Here is a 20,555-nt window from a genome sequence, read left to right as displayed (position 1 = left end):
TTTCTTAGAGCATTTTGTATGAAAATTCGTGTGTTTATTTTATTTAATATAGGTACGTCAATGACAACATACATGCAAAATGTTTCTTTTTTACACTACCGTTCGAATCACTTAAGTTTGATTAAAAAAAAACCTATAAGTGCTAATGTCAATTAATCGTGATCTTTGGAAGCAAATTTGATTTCAAACCATATAATTATTATAATAAAGTTTAAGTTCCAATTTGATAAATTCACAGTAGAAATGATTAGCAATAATCCAATAGATTACATAATCTGCCCAAATACAGCAACACATTACAATTTAATATATAAAAAGTAAATAAGGTCTGATGTGAATTCATCGTGGCAATGATTAGCAAGATTACACAACTTGTCCAAAGCATTCCATCCTACTCAGTCAGAACCTTTTTGTACAGTCAGCCATACAAAACTGCTTTACGATTCAAAATTATACACGCTAAGTTTACTGGTAGGTGAGCCATATGTGAGAGTCCGCCTGGGTAGGTACCACCGCAAAGTCTATTTCTGCCGCCAAGTAGCAGTGTGTAGTCACTGTTATGCTCCAGTTTGAAGGGCATTGTCGCCAGTGTAACTATTGGACGTAATAAGACTTAAAATCTCATTTCTCAGGATGGCGAGTGCAATAGAATACCAAACAATACTTGTAATTCAAGGTGTTGGATGGTGTTTCTACTGTTAATGGGCGGTCGTATCGCTTGCCATCAGGAGAACGGCAAGCTCGTCTCGTAATTCGAAGAAATAAAAATAAAGCGCAATATTATTTCTGTTCCGAAAATAATGTACAAATTTATTTTGTTTAATTTAGCGAAGGAAACATCTGATAAAGCCATAAAACTACATAGATATAAACGATTTCAAATATAAATTTGTATAGCTATTTTAGCCTCAAATGATACCACACGGATAGAGCTAATGTATGAATGAAGCCATTAATATAGAACATTGATTCTCAAAGTGGTCCAGGTGGACTTGACGGGGGCTAATGTTGACATGACCAAAAATATTGGGGTCTACAATTCGTAAGGGCCCACGAAAATATATCTGGTTTGATAGTAAATTACTAAAATGTTGATTTGACTTCACCTATCAATGTAGGCAAATAATATTCATATGGGTCGCAAGAGGCACGGTGACCCGAACATAACTGTCCAGACCCTCCCCCCCCCACGACTTGACGGTAATAATGAACTCTCTGCGAAACCAAAAAATGGTCCACCGAAACCAGCAAAATTTTGAAACTTTTTTCTCATAGAATATGAGAAAAAAGTTTGGGAACTTCTGATGGACCGTTTTCCTAACGAACACATTAGTTTGCCGCGGAGTGTACGTACCATCTTCGGCCATTCACACGCGAGTACGTAACACGAACGAAAGTGAGCGCGTCTTGCTTTCTGCATACCGCAGTCAAATTATAAACATTGCCATTTTATTACCAATCACACTATCGATGGAAAGTGTTTTGTCATGTTATGGTTGTCATTGATTGACAATCCCTTTTATACTTATTGGTTTACGGTGAAAGGCGACATTTTCCAAAAGGGAACCCTATATAACATAGTATAAGGACTAGTATGCATAAATGCGGTCTGCAAATCGTTTTAATGATAATTAGATTTTAATTACGAAAGGGAAGCCGGAAGGAACCGGATTATACTCTTCGCCACAGTTGTATTATAATTGTCGTAACACACGCTAAATTGATGCGAGACATGTTGCGCGACGTTGCAAAGGCGTGTCTTTTTTATTTTAAGGTTAGACTGGCTTTACTCGATGGTTTGTATTCACCTTGTCATGGTTAATATTACACACGTTATTAAGTTGATAGTTGTCAAACGAGCGCTAGTTATTTGTTTTAAAAAGAACTCTATTTATATTGGAAGACTCCAATATCGATATCACGTGAGATGGAACATACAAGGCGAAAAGTAGGTGGCCTAGTTGCATTTCTGCTTACTATAGAGGATAAAGGCATGATGTGTGTGTTTTATAAGTTTACTATTATATGAAGCTAAAGAGTTGATACTTTTTTGTTTGTTAATCGCGATTATCTTAACTACTATGCTGATTTTAAATTTCGTTGATAGGAAAAAAAATTATGCTACTTTTTATATAGAAGCTTCGTCTAGTAAATTGTAAAAATAAAAATATTAGCGCAAATATTTTGAATCATAATTCACAAAATTGTTGGCCTCCTCTTTATCACGCTACTTTTCTATATTTTGTACATTACAATAACGAAAAAAAACACAAACATGACATAAAAAATATAAATGACAAAAAGATTAAGGAAACAGCTCCATTTTTCCATTTCCTAGTTGTAGTACACGTTAGATTGTGTTGTCTGTTTGAGGGGTGAACAATAGATTATGTAGCGTACACGATGTGCAAAACGAATGGCCGCAATTTTTATTGTAATTTAGTATGGAAGTGATGCGTATCAGTAAAATTATGGTTCGTTAACATTTTGTGCAAAATTAGCTTTGCGGTTACAAACTCAGCCCTGTATTATTATATAAATAGTATAACAAGGCACAGGTCACTTTTACTATTGAGATAATTTAGGCATTGGGCATAGTGGCCTAGTCACACATTAAAATAGTATAAATAAGTTAAAGTTCTATGTCAAATCTATATTACAATTTTTTTAAATGTTTTGTGATAATTCGTGGTGAATCAGGCAATTTTTTTCGTTAATGCACTGAAATGTATTATAAGTACATGTAAAATCATGTAAAACTATTTAAATTTTTGAAATTCATAAATAATATTTTTAGTAAAAGAACCACAAATCTAGGAAAAGGGGAATGTAATTTCTTGATGTAATACGAAGAGGAAATTTATCAAAAAAAGTTTATACTTTTCAGTCATGAAAACAGGGTCATTTTAATAAATTCATTATGTAGCTCGGTTATTTACTTCTTCATAATACTGTTGGTCTAAACCACATTGAAACGGAAAGACTGATAACTTCACGCCTGAAAAAACACACAAACACACTCGCGCACACACTTACACACACTCTCTCCCAGACACTCACACACATATTTTATTAATATTTCCCCTTTTTTGTTCTTAAAACCTCTTTAATACCCATCCTCAAAGATAAGATTAATCTACTAACCACAATTGTGAATAATACGTACTCTCTTTATGTCAACAAAGATCAACTTCTGATTACTCATCCAAGTTCTCAAGACACAAGCTCGCCTAGTTTAAGAGTCAACGGCCTTATATATCAAATAAATTGTATTGTAATGTATTGTCGAAAATCACCTCTAGCTCCTACTGTTTTCTCGACAATTTGCAAAACAATAACTATTACATAATGTTCTAGCTCTGTCTTTTTCAAAACCAGTTGTCATTATGACAAGTTCTTGGAACAAATGGTTGCATAACGTCCAAGATGGTGTCACCCAAAGTGTGTCAAATATTTAATGTGTTAATAAAAATGATATTAACACGCCGAAAATTTCTTATTGGAAAGTTTGTTGAATAATTCCTATGGTTTTATATGAGGAAGTGTTTTTGAATATTTGCATATTCACAGAAAAATATGTTACAATCTCCCGCTTTGGAGTCGAAAACTTCATATTACTGAGAAGGTTTTGCCTCCTTGTCTGACGCCACGGTTAAAAGAAAAAATTCAATTGTTTTTTTTTGCAGAACATTCTTCATTTATCTCTTGTTTAAAAGGCCAATAATTATACAGACATAGTAAGCGACCACTTTCTGCCGTTAACCGATAGCTATCCGGCAACGATAAATGATCAAATGTTAATGTAAAAGTATTGAATCTTAGTTCCGTGACTACAGGCTACAGCGTAAAGGAAAATTAATCGAACGCGGAAAAACTTTTCAAAGATCGTTAATTATTTAGGCCCAATACACAAAAATTTCAAGCCGACGCTTCTGGTATTTTAACCATCACGTCCTATTATTATGCCATTGGATATCAGTATTCTATTAGAGCCGGTTTAGGTCTGAATACCTAATATATGGTCATCAGCGTGTTATAATTTAGAAATCTAATTAACGTAAAAGTCATCTCAGTAACGATATACGCAAATATTTCGTACCAATTTGATATGTGATGCGAACTCTAATAAAAATGCGATTTCTTATTCCAATGGTGTGAGCACGCAACCGCTAAAAATTGAACTAAGAGGTTATACAGTATGTTTCTTTATTGATGTAACTAGTATGAGAAAAATAGAAACCAAACGATATAAGGGTAAGGCTCATATTTTTAGCGCTATCGCATACAGGAGATCACAACAGAAGGTGTCACAACTGAAATAAAGTGTTACAACAGAATTTGTAAACCTTTTTACACAGTAACACTGACAGAGCTTATTTTGCATTTTAAATAAGTGAGTGGTATATATGTTTCATTTTTTATGTATGTTTGTATTTAGTATGTATATTTAGTTTTCGCATTATTTTGTGTGTAATAAATTGATAAAATAAATAATAATATTAAATTAAAAACATGATTTTTTGTATATATTTTTTATTATATATGACGTATTATTAAGTTGTTTATTTTCAGATTCAGCTGACTTATTTTTAAATTATGTTTTATAAATGTTGTGGAAAAATAAATACAGTTTGTGTAGTGATCAAAAATTTAATTGTTCTGAAATATTACAATCTACACTTTCCTTTATAATTTCCGTTGTAATACGTCGCACAATTTGTGTCACTCTGTCGCACAACGGATGTAATTTACAACACGAACTAACCTAAAAAAATCATAACATGTAAAGTAATAAATATAGCCTTCAAAAACTGTCATAGTTCAACAAAGAAATGATTGTTTTGTATGATTTAAAACAAAAAATCAGGACAACTATTTAATTAATGATAATTACAAGGAATAAATCTTACCTTTTCTTAACGACAAACAGTCTGCTCCAACACGTTCTTCCAACTAACACGAAAAAAAGATGGTGGAATTGTTCAGGAATGTGTCAAGTACGATAAGCTAGTATTGTCACTTCGAATAAATTAATTCTTTATGGTAGATTATAAACAAGACCAGGAAATATCGCGTTACACATCTGACGTGTTACAAGAGAATAAAATTTGGGACACCTCTTAAGTTGTTAATATAAACAATACGGGGTGATTAATTGTAGTTGTTGTCGTTTTTTTTCGTAGTTAATATCCTATAGAACAAGATATATACGAAAAATAAAAAGTCATAATGATAAAAAATTATATATGTAATGATTTGTGTGGAGTGGGCGTATGCAGACACCAACAAAATGTATGGAATGAAAAAGTCGAACATTTTTTATTTTAATGTGGAAAAATATATACTAGAAATATGTTTATGAAAAAAATTTACATAATAAAAAATTGTACGTACTATATTTCATTTTTATAAAAAGTAGATTTATTATATATTTTTTATTTTTTTTTCGGAGTCTAACTCTTCGGACACAAACATTTTACAAAATGCGCTAAAAATATGAGCCTTACCCATAAAGGTGTATTTTTATATTTCAAATATTTTTTATAAATTTACTTCTCTTATACACAACATTTTAGGGAAGCGATGGAATGATCTAAATGCTACAATCAATGAAGATACTTAGACTAATAAATACATGCCAATTAAAGTAGATCTAGATTTTTTCTGGATAATACACTACGCTAGCGCCATCTATTTAAAGATAAAAACAGAATAAAAAAATCATTATTGCCAGAGAAATTCCCGAGATAAAAAATAGTCTATGTGTTAACCCAGAACATGATTTATCCGTGTGCCAAATTTCATACAAATCCCTTCAGCTATTTCTGCGCTTACTTCTAACAAACATCCAAACATCTCACAAATATTCGCATTATAATATTAGTTATATTTATGTGTCATTATAATGTATGACTCATACTCCATCAAAAAATTCAGAAACGCAATAATTTAGCACAGTCATGTTGTTTTCTTTCTTCTACAGTTTGGAAATATCTTTTACTATTATAAGAACATCCTGTAAATGAAATATTAGTCATATTCGTTGCAACAAATTGTCTATTCGTGTTTAATGTAGATTATCCGGCGTAAATTTAGCATCTTGTTACAGTAATACGTCATTGACCTTTGCGAAGTCTCTATCCGGTAATATTGTTACTGTTTTTGTCAAGTGTATTAATATTAAGTAGGTCACTTCTTTCCTCAGCAGAGCCACACCTACTGGCATGCGAAGCCACAGATCGATGGTTAAACCATAGCTGCGCGAAGTCTTAGGTCCACTGACTCTTTTCTTTGCCGCACCATCAGGCTTTTGAAAAGTTTGCTTGGGTGCGCGTTCCCTCCTTCTTATCACTTTGGGTCCTTCCGCCGCAGCGTGAAGGCAGGCAGGGCTGGTATCCTCGCTATTCCTCATGCTGCCGTTGATGCCGAGAGTATCCTTCGGTGTGCGGGGGCTTCTGATAAACCACCCCCACTGGAGTCGGGCCGTTGGCGGCACCGTGCAGGGGCGGCGGCGGACGAAGACTTAGTCAATTCCCTCAGAGGAAGCCCGCAGCCATCCCTAATGCGCCGAAGAGGATTACTGCGGATTTTTTCTTTGGTTTCTCAGCTGTCTTTCCAAATATTTAATAACTGCCAGCCCTATTTTTATGACCAGGGCAGGCAATCGCACAAGTTGAGCAACATTAAAGCGCATATTATGTGCAACAACAAATAATTTCACACGTGGCTGCCGCGTATACGGTTACGCGACAAATGAATAATTAGCCATGCAATACGACCAATTATCACATTGGTAAAGTAAACACACATCTGCATTTAGCCATGGACCTTTTTAAACTGGTCGACGAGGTAGTAGGTAGTAGTAAGCAGCTCGCCTTTGAAGCTAAAAATTTGAATGGCGAAATCAGTATGCATTCGTCTGATCACGTACGGCTAAAACTATTTTTTATGAGGGCACGATAAAACCCCACTGTACCTAATGGTAAGCGGAATTAGGGTCAAATAGAATGTCGACTGACGAGAGATGATTACGCCTCGGCAGTCGAGATAATTATGCCGGCCTGTTGGAACCGGATATACACAGGCTGATTCCCGAACGCGACACTTACCTACGTGGGTCACTATCACGGGTTTTAACACCTTGTGTACGGTGGTCGCTATCCGGGCGAATATATAAATATCCTACCACCAATAGACTTAACATGTATTATTGAGTGACGAGCGCCGTATAGTAAGTACCATGCTGTATGTATTGATATAAAAATTGGGTAAGTGAGGCACATTACCTTGACACACAGTGATAAGCTGGTGACAAATTGAATCAACTACGTTCGATTACGTAATGATTTACGCGTAAATGCAATTGACGTTGAATAATTTATAGTTTTACCTTTTGTAACGCAATAAATTTGATTCCATTATACATTTGGGGTCGACTGTACGTAGAAATTGCGCTGCTATCCTTACCGGTATGAATGTAAGTGGCGAAGGATCTATATAACCCGATTCCTGCCGCCTTCCCTTCCGTAAGTAAAATCTAATTATCATTAGAACGAGTCTATATTTATGAATATTATTAGTACCTACAAGTTGTATCGGGTTCATTATCGGAAAATTACGTCCTTTGCTACTGATGGGTGTTAATAAAATAACCTAGGACAAGGGAAAACTATTTCGTATTCTAGAAAACTCGCCTTTATCGGTGGTGTGGTTGCTTTGCACACGGTACACCATTCTGAGGTCCGGTTTGAATCCCGGGACGGGCAGTGATATTTCAGCTCATAGTCTGGAATTTATGTCAAATATGGCAATTGCCTCGCCACCATCACGTCACGGGATGGCACTTATAAATTAACAAAGCAAATTATAAACATTTAACAAACTAATTCGAAGTATAGGTAACTAATAGGAAAAAATGTACTGAATAAAAAAAAACCTATAAGCTATGCACTACGATATGTATATTATATGTTAGTATATCGAAATGTAATCTTCAAATTAATAAATAGTTTTTGTAATGAAGGACTAAATATATTACGTACTTTTAAATAAATATGGACTGATTTGAAACTAGTATTATAAAGTTATCAAAAACATTCTGAGAGTGAGATGTAAGGGTCAAATATATAGGCGATATATTTGTATATTATTTAGCACAAGAATCAGCGAATACTCAATCATGCAGCAGGCTATTTAGAGTACATAGACCCCTTAAGAAAGGAAAGAAAGTATTCTAGGAAACCGCTTGAAGCGTTCGCGTAATGGCAATGTTTTCTTTATAATTATTACATTTTATTCACTTTTCCTCACTTCTAAATATTCTTTTTAATAAATGGATATTTAAATTTTAAGGCATGGAAGGAAAAAGGGGAGATGAAGCAATATACTATTTTAATACAATAATTGCATTGAAAATTATTTGTATATTATACTGTAAGAATGACGCCATGCAGTAGTCAATATTAATTTTCAATTTAGTTCTTAGTAACTTGCATCGCTTTTTTATTATATTTATTATATTATACAATTAACACTTAAATGTAGAAACAATTTAATTATCCATTTATTTTGCATATAACATATTTACCATCCTAAAAGAATATATGTTTCATAAACTTGCCAAATATGCAAACGGATCTACAAAAATTAAACGCAGCTTTATAAGTGTTTCTGCATTTACTTCTAACAATTATCTAAATATTTTCACTAACTTTCCCATTTGTTATATTCGCTCAAATATACCATATTATACACAAACTTGGGTTGTTTAAATTGACGAACCAAACAATAATCCTTGTTCCTACGGTCATCACATCCGGTAGAACCGTAAAATTTTGTTTAAAATTGCAAAATTTGGCAATTACCGAACGATACGATACTAGACATCTAATGATTCATAATCATGTTTGTGATGGTTGGAGTTCAATGCAAAATAGTGATTTTAGTGATTCATATTTACTCCTATAGTTATTTCAGTGGTTTTTTTTTATACTCGCACGGCCAACAATATCCAACAGACTATCGACTGACGAGAAATAATTACTTCTCAGCAGTCGACACAATTATGCCGGCCTGTTGGAATCGGATATACACAGACCGATCCCAAAACGCGACACACTTACGCGGGCCACTATTGCGAGTTTTAACAACTTGTGTACGATGGTCGCTATCCGGGCGGATATAAAATATATCCTACCACCAGCAGATTTTTATACGAGGTGCTTCCTGGGTATGTACCACCGTAATGTCTATTACCACCAAGCGGCAGTGTATGTAGTCTTGTGTTCTGGTTTCAAAGACGTTGTAGTAGACCTTTAGCTAAGCAAGCAGGTATCATCATTCTTCAAGAACAAGCAAGGAGCTTACCATCATGCGAGCAAATCGCTAGTTTCGTTAGTAAACTTACACTAACTGGACTTTGAATTTAGGACCTTGGAGTAGACGTGTACAAATAACTCAACGTAGGACACTCAAATGCTGATGTAAAATCTGCAATTGGTTGGGTTTATTTCTATAATTAACAACCAATGCAAACTAACAGACTGGTCTAACGTTATTTATCTTAGTAACAAGATGCTTTCTTTCAAGTTCCTGTAAAGCTGAATTCCGGATTTCCTTTGCGTCATGTTAGCTTTCTATTCCTTTATAAATAAAGTTATGAAATACTGTCGATGACTTCATAGATTTGACAGGATCAAACAAAAATATTTCATTGTTAATATCAGAAAGAAATAAACTTATTTTCCAAAAAGTTACACAAATTATACCAATTAGCAACGATGTTTACACTAGGCTATGCCTGTATCGTGGACATCAAAAGGAATTGTATGTGATCCAATAAGAAAACAACTAGTTTCACTAAAAATATAATGCATAATTACACGCTTACCCAACAGTTGGCGTTGTAACCACTGTTCCATATCTCATACAGGAGGTGGGGAAGATCATCGCTCCCCATGGCATAAATGAACATTAAAGTTAAGCTTCGTTCCATAAACATTAACAATTTCCATACAAACATCTTCAAAGACTTTTGTATTAGAAAGATTACTGCACACATACATTACCAAACATAAATAAAAACTACACAACACTTCACGGCTCATAAGCCGAAATTCTAAACAATTCATAAAAAAACCGTTGCGAAACGGTTACGCAAAGGTTTCCAAACTCATTCATTGGTTAAAAAAATGTTTATTAACGGAAGCCGGCATATAACGCACCAGCGGACATACAGATTGCTACGTGTCATATTTTTATGAGTGAATTGAGGAGTGGAACTGTTTCCTAATACTTATTGCGGTACTAACCTAAGAACCAGTATTTGAATGTCACGCGAAAATGACTTCAATGCATCTGACGTTACGTGCGATGAAGTTTGATCTGTGATGGACCCTGGAACAGTCATGTTAGTCAAGTAGTTGACGGCGTATATAGCCATGGAACGGGATGGCCAGCATATATTAAACCGGCACTCGAGCTCCGGTAGTTTTTTTTGTAAGGGACTCTGTAGTCTACGGGAAACTAGGAAACCTGCGAATGAGAGACTGGAATAATTTGGGGAGAAAGTGTGGGGAAGGATGGGAACCTTCTTTAGGATGGGCGGAGTGGAGAAAGAGGGGACATGTTCCTTATAGGGCTTAATGTTAATTTGCATTCATGAGGCAAACGCACTTTACTGTATTTCTAGGGCCGCGATAAAGTCCCCCCGTGCAAGAGCGTGCATTCGTTGTGGAGACCGAAGGCACAAGAATTAGCACGTTACGCTCTACGTTGACGTTACGCCGGTGGCTGATCAAAAACTAATTTAAATCTCTCATGCAAGTCTGTTGCACCGACCCCATATTTGATAGAAAAAAGCGTCACTAGAAGTGATATTCGCTACACTAAACAAAAAGCAATACTAAGAACATTTGCATAACGTATTCCAGTCTAGGGCATGGGCTTTACCTGAAATCGTGTGATGCGTCTTTAGGAATTCATGTAATTAGTATTTTACTCTGCACTTTGTTCGGTACGGAATTTTATATATGACGTCGTGCTTAGTAATGTAATGACCATTATGACAAACAATTATTACGTAATGAAATATATAGGGTAATAATTTTGGGGCTGGCAGTTTTATAAATTCAGGCAATCTCTGAAATTATATATTTTAAAAATCATATGATAAATTATAATAATAGTGACTATAACCTATTTGGGTGTGAAACGGACTGCCGAGACGAATGTCCGCAGGTTCAAATTCCAAGGGCACTCACCTCTGACTTTTTTAAAATTAGTTGTCTATTCTTTGTGACATATAGCTTGCTTTAACGATGAAGGAAAACATCGTGAGGAGGAATCTTACATACTTGAGAGTACTCTATAGGTATTTTGAGGGTGTGTGAAGTCTACCAATACGCACTAGGCCAGCGTGGTGGACTAAGGCCCAAACTCTCAGTGGTAGATGAGGATTGAGGCCCATGTCCACCAAAGGGACAGTATATAATATAGGGCTGATATTATTAATGTCAGTTAGCAGGGAAAATTAATCGGAACTTACGTAATACAATTTACAAACAAATCTTAAATGAAATTTCGTGCCACATTAATGTGATGTATAATTACTACTTGATTAGATTACTGTTTTTTCTTAATGATTTAAACAGAAGTGCATAAGTTAGGCTTTGATAGCATCTATCAAATCACTAAGGTTATAATTAATGACAGTTTACGACTTGACTACTTGCAACTCGCTGGCTCAGTATTACAAGACTCTGTTTTCACCAACAGTATAAATACCATATATAAAATAATTCATATTTTTTTACAACATGATTTAAAAATAATTATTTCTATGTTAATTAAACTTATATTCCGAAAATAAGATAAAATAAATATTTTAGTAAATTAGAAAAATCATAATTCATTGTTCCACTTTTAGGCTCTATGTTAATTATTACTATGTTCCAAAAATAGGATAAAAAATTTCATGTTAGTAAATTAGATAATTATTCATGGTTCCACTTTTATTTATCTTTCGGGATTATTGGAAATTTTACCTAAAAAGATTATGATATATTAGGTCCTTACACATGAAATTGGGAGGAATACAAAGTCGACTTTCTTAGTAAAATATAATTAATTAATCAAAACATGCACCATAACGCATTAATGAATATTATTTATTAATGAATAATACATAATAACGATTAAATATGGGAGACGTAGAATGGAAATACCATGGATTTTATAGTGTTTATGTGAACGTAATGGTTACATCATTCCTTTCATAACAACGGCTAATTAGTACTCAGACACCATATGTATAACCTGGAAATAAAATGAGGATAATTTGTTCATAAACAACAATGGGGAATTATATAAAATATATAAACCCAATTGTAGAATAATTCCCGTAGAAACTAGTCATTGTTTATCAAAACATAGCTCATATATCGGTAATTCATAGGAACGTATGAAATATACCCCTATCCCATTGGACTAGGCACAGACAGATATTATCGCAAATAAAATTGACTAAATTTCATGACAATATACTCCATAAAAATATTATAATTGAATATACAAAAAAACATCATCATCATCATCATTAGCCCGTTGCAGTCCACTGCTGGACATAGGCCTCTCCCAAGGTACGCCGCAGAGCCCGGTCTACTGCTTTATGCATCCAGTCGCTGCCGGCCCTCTTGTGTAAGTGATCTCGCCGTCTGGCAAATGTAGCGTGGGACAAGACGCAGTCTCCACTCCAGAACACGCTTACTACAGCGGTTATCTGTTCTACGACATGTCTGGCCAGCCCATTGCCATTTCAACCTAATACCTTCCAGAACTATGTCGACCTTGGTTCATTGAAGGGTCACTTCGTTCCGAATTTGTCCTTCAGAGATACTCCAAGCACAGCTCTTTTCTTAGCACGTTGAGAGACTTTAAGCTTGTGGATTAGCCCCACAGTCAGTGTCCACGTCTCGGCTCCATATGTCATTACGGAGAGGACGCACTGGTTGAACAAAAAATACATAACACTTCAGAAATTACGCAGCCAACCGGACGTAAACCCGGACCTGTGTATCTGCATTCTGCATGTATAATTACTTACATGTAAGCATCCTTCTCTTTCCGTTCTTTTTTCATAATGGCATGGCAAAGAGATCCCACGGCACCGGACGATAAGAAGAGGGGTTTCAAATAGTGTTAACTGACGAGAGATGATCATTCCTTTTACCTCGCTAGTTAACACAATTATGCTTTTTCGAAACAACATACATATAGCTGAACGTGACACTTACGTGGGCGCCCCTATAGGGGTTTTACAGCTTGGGTACGGTGTTCGATAGCTGGGCGAATACTAATATATCAGGATAGTTTATTTTTGTGCCATAAAATTAGCATAAGACAACGAGGCAATTACTTGCAAATGCGTCTGGAACGGTATTTTTATGAGCAGCAATCAACGTTAAATCTAAGAGGCCACGAAATAGACGGACAGCTTATGAACAATTTTGTTAATAAAATTATAGAATAATGATTTATGTTTACGCGAATCTTAGACATTGATATAAAACTATTTTACGGATTTTTTGCTTTGAATGAAGAGACGAGATTGCCGTTCGTCGGATGGTAAACAATACGACCGCCCATAAACAGTAGAAACACCATCCAACCTTGAATTACAAAGTATTATTTGGTATTCCACTGCGCTCGCCATCCTCAGACGTGAGATGTTAAGTCACATTATATTCAGTAGTTACACCGACAACAATGTCCGTCAAACCGGAACACACCAGTGACAACACATTGTTGCTTAGCGGCAGAAATAGACATTGCGGTGGTACCTATCTAAGCGGACTCACACATATGAGAGACCAGTCAATCAAGTTATATCGCGGTTTTTATATTATTATTTTCTCCGGACGTTTCGTTATCATTGTAATTAAATACGATTGTTTCATCATTGACTACTTTATTAACACGCTTATACAAAAATGATTACATGTAAGGAAATAATAACAAAATATACAATCCTAACTAAATATTACATTCATTAAGTATATAATATGATTCAATCCACATTTCATAACGCATAAGTAACATTATATCTTTATATTAGTCATGTTAATTAAAATCTGAGCATTAAGCATTATATTATTATGATATTTAAAGCTACGTTACGGCAGAGTATAATAATTATAAATATTGTGCAATTTTATCGAAAAAGTTATTTTGGTAATTCGTTTTACCCAAAACAAATATAAAGTAAAAAGTAAAGTTTTATTCAAAAAGTTTTGATTCATCCGTAAGATGAATAAAATATTTATTATTTTATAGCATTTGCTAAGTAATAATCTTTGTTAAAAACTTGTGTGTAGAGAATTATTTTAAAATTATAACTATTAAAAATATTACTAAGTATAACTATACAAAAAATCTTAAAACCAAACTTAATACATATTTAAAAATCCAGTAAACTAATATCCACGGAATTACATACATACATCACGCTTTTATCGCCGAAGGGGTACGCTAAGTATAACCAGGGTACCCATTCTCCTCACGTGTACCAATAATGATAAATTAGCCTATCGAATGGGATCTACAAAATTAATTTATGTTAACATACAAACTGCTCATTTCATGGCCCTTGTAAGCGGAAGCAAGGCGTTGCGACAGCGTCGGTAAAAACTTTCGCTTTTCACTGCCAAGGCTCGGTCAACTCACCAGGCATCCATTGGACATTATTCAATAACCTTTTATTCACCGAATTATTTAACCGTGTTGTGTAATATGTGACTGGGTACATTAAGGGTTTATCGTAAATGAAAGTGTGTTTTATGTAGTTTGTATTTAAATGAGTTTATTATGCTATAAAATTGTAGAGGAAATTTTTACAAGCAATGTTTTAATGGTTGAGTGAGACATCACGTGCCGCGGAGTATTTAAAGACGTTAGGTACTAATTTTTGCCACAATTTAATCAAGAGTTTTTGTTTTCAAAATATCTTGTGAGTCCAAAATTTAATACGGCAGTTATATAGTATGTGCAAGTATGAGTTATTTGTCACCTTAAATGGTGACGTTTCGTATGATCGCGGTATAACTAGATTACAATGATCATCTATTTTCTACCAAATATTGGCTAAACATACGTATTAATGGCGTGAGTGGTACTCTACTTTCAACCAACATCCTGCTAACCAAAATATTACACGTAATATAAAAAAACAGTATTTATCCTTATCAATGATCCATCTCTTAACGTGAGAAATAAAATATAAAACAGTGATTAGATCACTGGCTAATCTCTACCAATATATGAAGAGTTTATTTGAATGCGCTAATCGCAGGAACTACTCAACCGATTTTGAAATCTTTGTCACTAATAAGAAGCTATATTACTCGAGTAGTATAAGCTAAGTTTTTATGCCTGGAAATTATAAAGCATGAGTTTTATCCTGGAAAACTTTTTACCCAGGCCGAGCTGCGAGAATGCTGCTGATGAATATCACAATTATCAACGGGATATGCAACATAAAAGCTTGATATATGCATGCAATTATGTATGAAATATGCATGAAAAACTGGGCAAAATATGCAACACTAAACGATAAGTTTTAGGAACAAAAATAAAAGCAAGCTAAGTTTTTTTTTCAAAATCGACATACTAAGCTGCTGCTATTAGCGATGAGAATAATTTAAATATGAAATTGCATATGTTAATATGGAAATATATATATAATATGCGAATGCATATAATCCGGCCTTTAGTTATCACACATAAGGCTATATACAGTGCTTTTAGTATATCTTGACTATTACGGAAAAACTTGATCGAGTTCACGTGTCGCGAGTTGGCAATGAATCGATTTTCCCAACGATCGATGGGATTCATTGTTCCAATGCAGTTGTCACACTTTCTATTCGTTAAAGTAACATTTATCTTCTCATTGTTCTTTTGAGGTCATAGGACAATACGTATTTCTTAATCAGTCATAACGATACGTAATACACGAACTCTGGTAAAGGTATTCATTAGAATTATGATATATAGTAAAAAAGTTTAGTATACAATCATTGATTATACATTATGATAATTAATTAATTAGACTGTAATAAATATTTCAAATGAGTAATTTCAGACAGTAAATTTTGCCTGTCAAAACCTTCAAATATTTTTTTTAATTATAATGTGATTATTCGGGCACGACAGTGAGCCCACTGCATCTGATAGTAAGTGGAGTGGGTTTGATAGAATGTCGACTGACGAGAGATGATTACCCCTCGACAGTCGACACATTTATGCCGGCCTGTTGGAACCGGATATACACAGGATGATTATTGAATGCGACACACTTACATGGGTTGCTATAGCGGGTTTAACACCTTTTGTACGGTGGTCGCTAACCGAACGGATATAAAGTATATCCTACCACCCGAAGAACTTTATTATAATTTTATTAGCTTTGCTCGCGGCTTCACTCGCGTGAAGGAGTTTTCCGGGAAAGTATCGCTATATATTTTCCCAGAATAGAAAGTAGCCTATAACCTACCCAGGGTCTCAATGCCATACCAAATCCATACCAAATTTCATAAAAATCCGTTCAGTAAATTTTGATAAAATCGATAACATATAGACAGACAGAAAAGGGACTTCGTTTTATAATATGTATTGATAGATTATAGATTCGTATTCGTAAACAAGAGAAATAACTGAAAATGACATCCAAGTCCGTAAGACACCATTGAATTTTATAATTATTGACATAATTAATGCTATTGTCGCGGTTACTCGGAAAACGGTACCAAGGTGCACTTATTGTACAATAGTGTTAGTACATAATCACATTAATTAAATGGTGTACTTGGACTCTATCTGGTTTTAGATTCAATTCCCGATATTATATTACAAATGTGTTTTTCCGTTGGATTTAATATGAGTTGTTCGGGATTGGAATATACCTAAAATGGCGATGAATACTCCTTAATATATCATACCACCAGCATTGTGTAAAGTTCTCGGGAAGAGCTTACTATAGAAATGATCCTGTGAAGTTAAGGTCTATATATCTCAAGTTCCTTTCTCTTCTTCAGGTGTGGATCTGCGTGGCTTGCATGGCGGCGTGTATGGGCGCGCCAGCACCAAGCTCCGAACCCTTGTACCTGGACATCATTGACATGGCAGCCATCAGTCGGATGTCGCCGCAACAGCTAGAAGCATTGGCAGAGGGACTTGCAGCTGAGGAGATCATGAGGTATATTTATAAAGCAATTTTAGTAGCATATAAAATCTTTAAAGTTGACTACAATAATTAACCTATTATAATAATAATATCAGCTCTATATTGTATACTGTCCCACTGCTAGGCATGAGCCTTCTCTATCAGTGAGAGGGATTAGGCCTTGTTCAACCACCCTGATCTAGTGCGGATTGACAAGCTTTCCTCACGATATTTTCCTTTACCGGTAAAGCAAGCGACAATTCACAAAGAATACACACATAACTTTTTAGAAAAGTCAGAAGTGCGTACCCTTGTGTTTTGAACCTCCGGACATTCGTCTCGGCAGTCTGTTCCACTCGTAACTAGAGTATCGTGGATGAACCTTTTAGTATTACAGAAAAAAATATTATGTCTTACTAACAACTATGTGGAAATCAAAGAAACAGTATGATATAATGAAAACAATATACAGAATTCAACACATAAAAGAAAGTTGTGAAAGGTGGCGATGTCGAAGGTTGTGTTCAAAATTATAGATCTTTATCGACCTATAAATAAATCAAAATAGCAGCATTTTATTAATGAACCCTGATCAATCGATTTTTCTTGCTGCTGTTTTTAAAGACAAAAACAATTTATTTCCTTCTCCCAGAGACTTTAAAAGGAATATATTTACACTGAATATATATATACATAATTCAAACACTAGATCTTCACAATCTCGTTTGTTTTAGAACCAAGCGGTCATCAGCCCAAGCGCTGACGTCAGTGGTGTCAAAAGCATCTTCAGGGCTGCAGAGTAAAGTTGGACTGTTGGGTCAAGCCTCAGCGTTCATCGCGTCAGCATCAAGCAAGACTGGTGGTGGCGGTGAACACACTGGATACTCTTATGAACCAGTAATTATTTACCATAAATTATTGTGAAGTTACCTGTAAAACGTGGTCTCCACTCGAGAACTATTTTGCCCCATTGCTTTTGCATGATGACGATGACTCAATCGTTAATTCTCGTCATCTGAAAATATCGTCATGATTTCATTTATTTCGTAGTTATCTTAGAAAGTTACTTTAACGGACAGTGTACATTATACAATATGTACTCAATAATATGGTTGTGAATTGTTCAGATATTTATGATTCATCATCGTCATCAGCCACAGGATGCCATTTGCTGAACACGGGCCCAAAGATTCCCAGATCGACCTCTTGCAAGCAGTCCGCAACCAGTTACCTCCTTTATGATTCATTGAGATTTTATTCCTTATCTGAATACGGATTTTCATAATTAATCTTCTCTATAATTATATTTACAAGCTTAATAATTTTGCAGCAAGGCGAAAAGTACGACTACTGGGGTTTGAAAAGTCCATCCTTTACACGCTGTTCCAAGCTGTTAAAGCCATAACTGGAGGGGTGACGATCCTCAAAGGACAGCTGATCAAAGGCGGTGGGGCTCTCGCGAGCACCTTGGGTAAAGTGATTGCTGTTAAGGGAGATGCTGTCAGGGCAATCTGGGTAAGTAGAAGATTGTCAGCTCAGCCGCCCTTAGTGAGAAGAAGCCTGTGGGTTAGTATTTCTTGAGCTTTATAGTAGTCTTTAATTTATAAATAGGTCTTTGTTAATGCAATCAATATAATTACATTATTGGGTATTTGTCCACTGATAGAATGTGATGTTTCTGGCATGTGATGTTTAGTCATGTTTTTTTTTTATAATTGGCGTTGTAGATAGTGCTTGGTCTTTTTTAAAAAAATATCCTGTTTCTGCAATAGTTAGATTTAGTTTTTTTACTAATTAAAGAAAGGAGAGATAATTCAGCCTTGTTTATTCATAACTATTTTATTTATTATCCGTCAACAACTAAGAGGTTGCCGGCAGCCTTTGGAGAGTAACCGTGTTGGCGAAGAAATAAAGTCCATTATTGTTTTTTTGACAGCAGATACATACATGAGTTCCAAAAAATCTTCAGTTTAAAAATCCATTAATGATTACTCTATTTCAAAAGTTCAAATATAAGTCACAGTAATTAAGCAAACTTAAACGTTAAAAGAGGCTCATTAAGTCATGTTTTGTTTTGCATAACTTTATCTTTCAAGTATCGCGACAATCTCATATCCGGCGTGTTACGAGACTTTATTAATGCTCGTATAACCGTGTGTTAATGCAAGTCGAATAGGAAATTACGTAATGCTTTTTTTGTCTTTCAAATTTGTTTACATAATATTGATGGGTTAGTGTAAGAATACTATCGATGCGGAAGATTGAGTTTACTTATAAAAAAAAATCTGGATTCTATCGCGTTTTTTATGTTATAATTTTCTGCCGCCGACGTTTCGAGGGCTGCAGACTTCATGGTCACGGGGGCTTTTATTATAATGTCTATTGTCTAACATTACGTAAACATAAGAAATAATTATTAAATATTTTGTTTATGTCCGATTTCTTAAATTTATAGGTTAAGTTTATTATTTATCGTATTATTGTTGAGACTATATTAAGTTTTATAAAGTATAGTATTCCACAAGCAATTATCGTAAAAATGGACTTGGTAAAAATAGGGATAATTTGAAGAACGAAACCTTTCTCACATATTTTAAAATAGACTAGGAAAGAAAAATTACTAAACAGATTTTCATAGAGATCTCACCAATGGACAGAGAGCTTCACAAGGAAGGTCTACGTGTATAATTCATTAATGTTTTACATAACGGATAAAATTACATATAAAATTATGTTCTACAAAGTCAAGTCAAGTTGCTAGTTTATTTTATATAAATAAAATAGAATCGACTCTTTTATCTTCATGTTTCTCATTTAATATATTTCACAGTCATGACTATAAATAAAAATATCACTTAAATAGACTAACTTCCTCCCTTATCAGTTTAGAAATAATTATGACACATTCGGTATTTCGCAATGACGGAACAAATCCACGTGCCCCGATAGCAAGCGGGTTTTCCTAGATCCGTCCCAGTTTCACAAGCTTACGTCATTTGAATGTAGAATACCACCGTGTTCGAAATTCGAACATTTTTATTTTTATGAAAATTTGAATAGCCAAATATTCCATTTAATTGTTTAGTGGTTTGCAATTTTGAAATTTTCAATATATTTTTTATAATTGCATTTTTGGCAAATTTCATTTTAATGATAATAAACGATTAAATGAAAGTTAGCTAATATATACTTGATAGACATCTATGCGTAAAATGAAAATATTTTTAACACTGTTTTCAATGAAAAGATTTGATTATAATAAAATTGTATCCAATGATTTGTGCTAAAAATATCAAAAAATATAGAACATAATATAAATATGATAGCAGCCACTTCG

General features: G+C 34.4%; 1 long non-coding RNA gene and 1 pseudogene across 1 annotated transcript; one reads left to right on the top strand and one right to left on the bottom strand.

Annotated features, from left to right (window-relative positions):
* The window catches only part of LOC119188318, a 41,921-nt pseudogene that overhangs the window by 6,247 nt on the left and 15,119 nt on the right, over positions 1-20,555 (top strand).
* Positions 4,637-4,972, bottom strand: LOC119189873. Its single transcript, XR_005112645.1, has 2 exons — positions 4,911-4,972; positions 4,637-4,765 (listed from the first exon to the last, which is right to left on the bottom strand). It is a non-coding gene; the product is annotated as an uncharacterized LOC119189873 (long non-coding RNA).

Source organism: Manduca sexta, chromosome 20 (assembly GCF_014839805.1).
Source record: "Manduca sexta isolate Smith_Timp_Sample1 chromosome 20, JHU_Msex_v1.0, whole genome shotgun sequence".
Taxonomy (NCBI): domain Eukaryota; kingdom Metazoa; phylum Arthropoda; class Insecta; order Lepidoptera; family Sphingidae; genus Manduca; species Manduca sexta.
The sequence above is the reverse complement of the archived record's forward strand: the minus strand, read 5'-3'. Positions and strand labels throughout refer to the sequence as shown.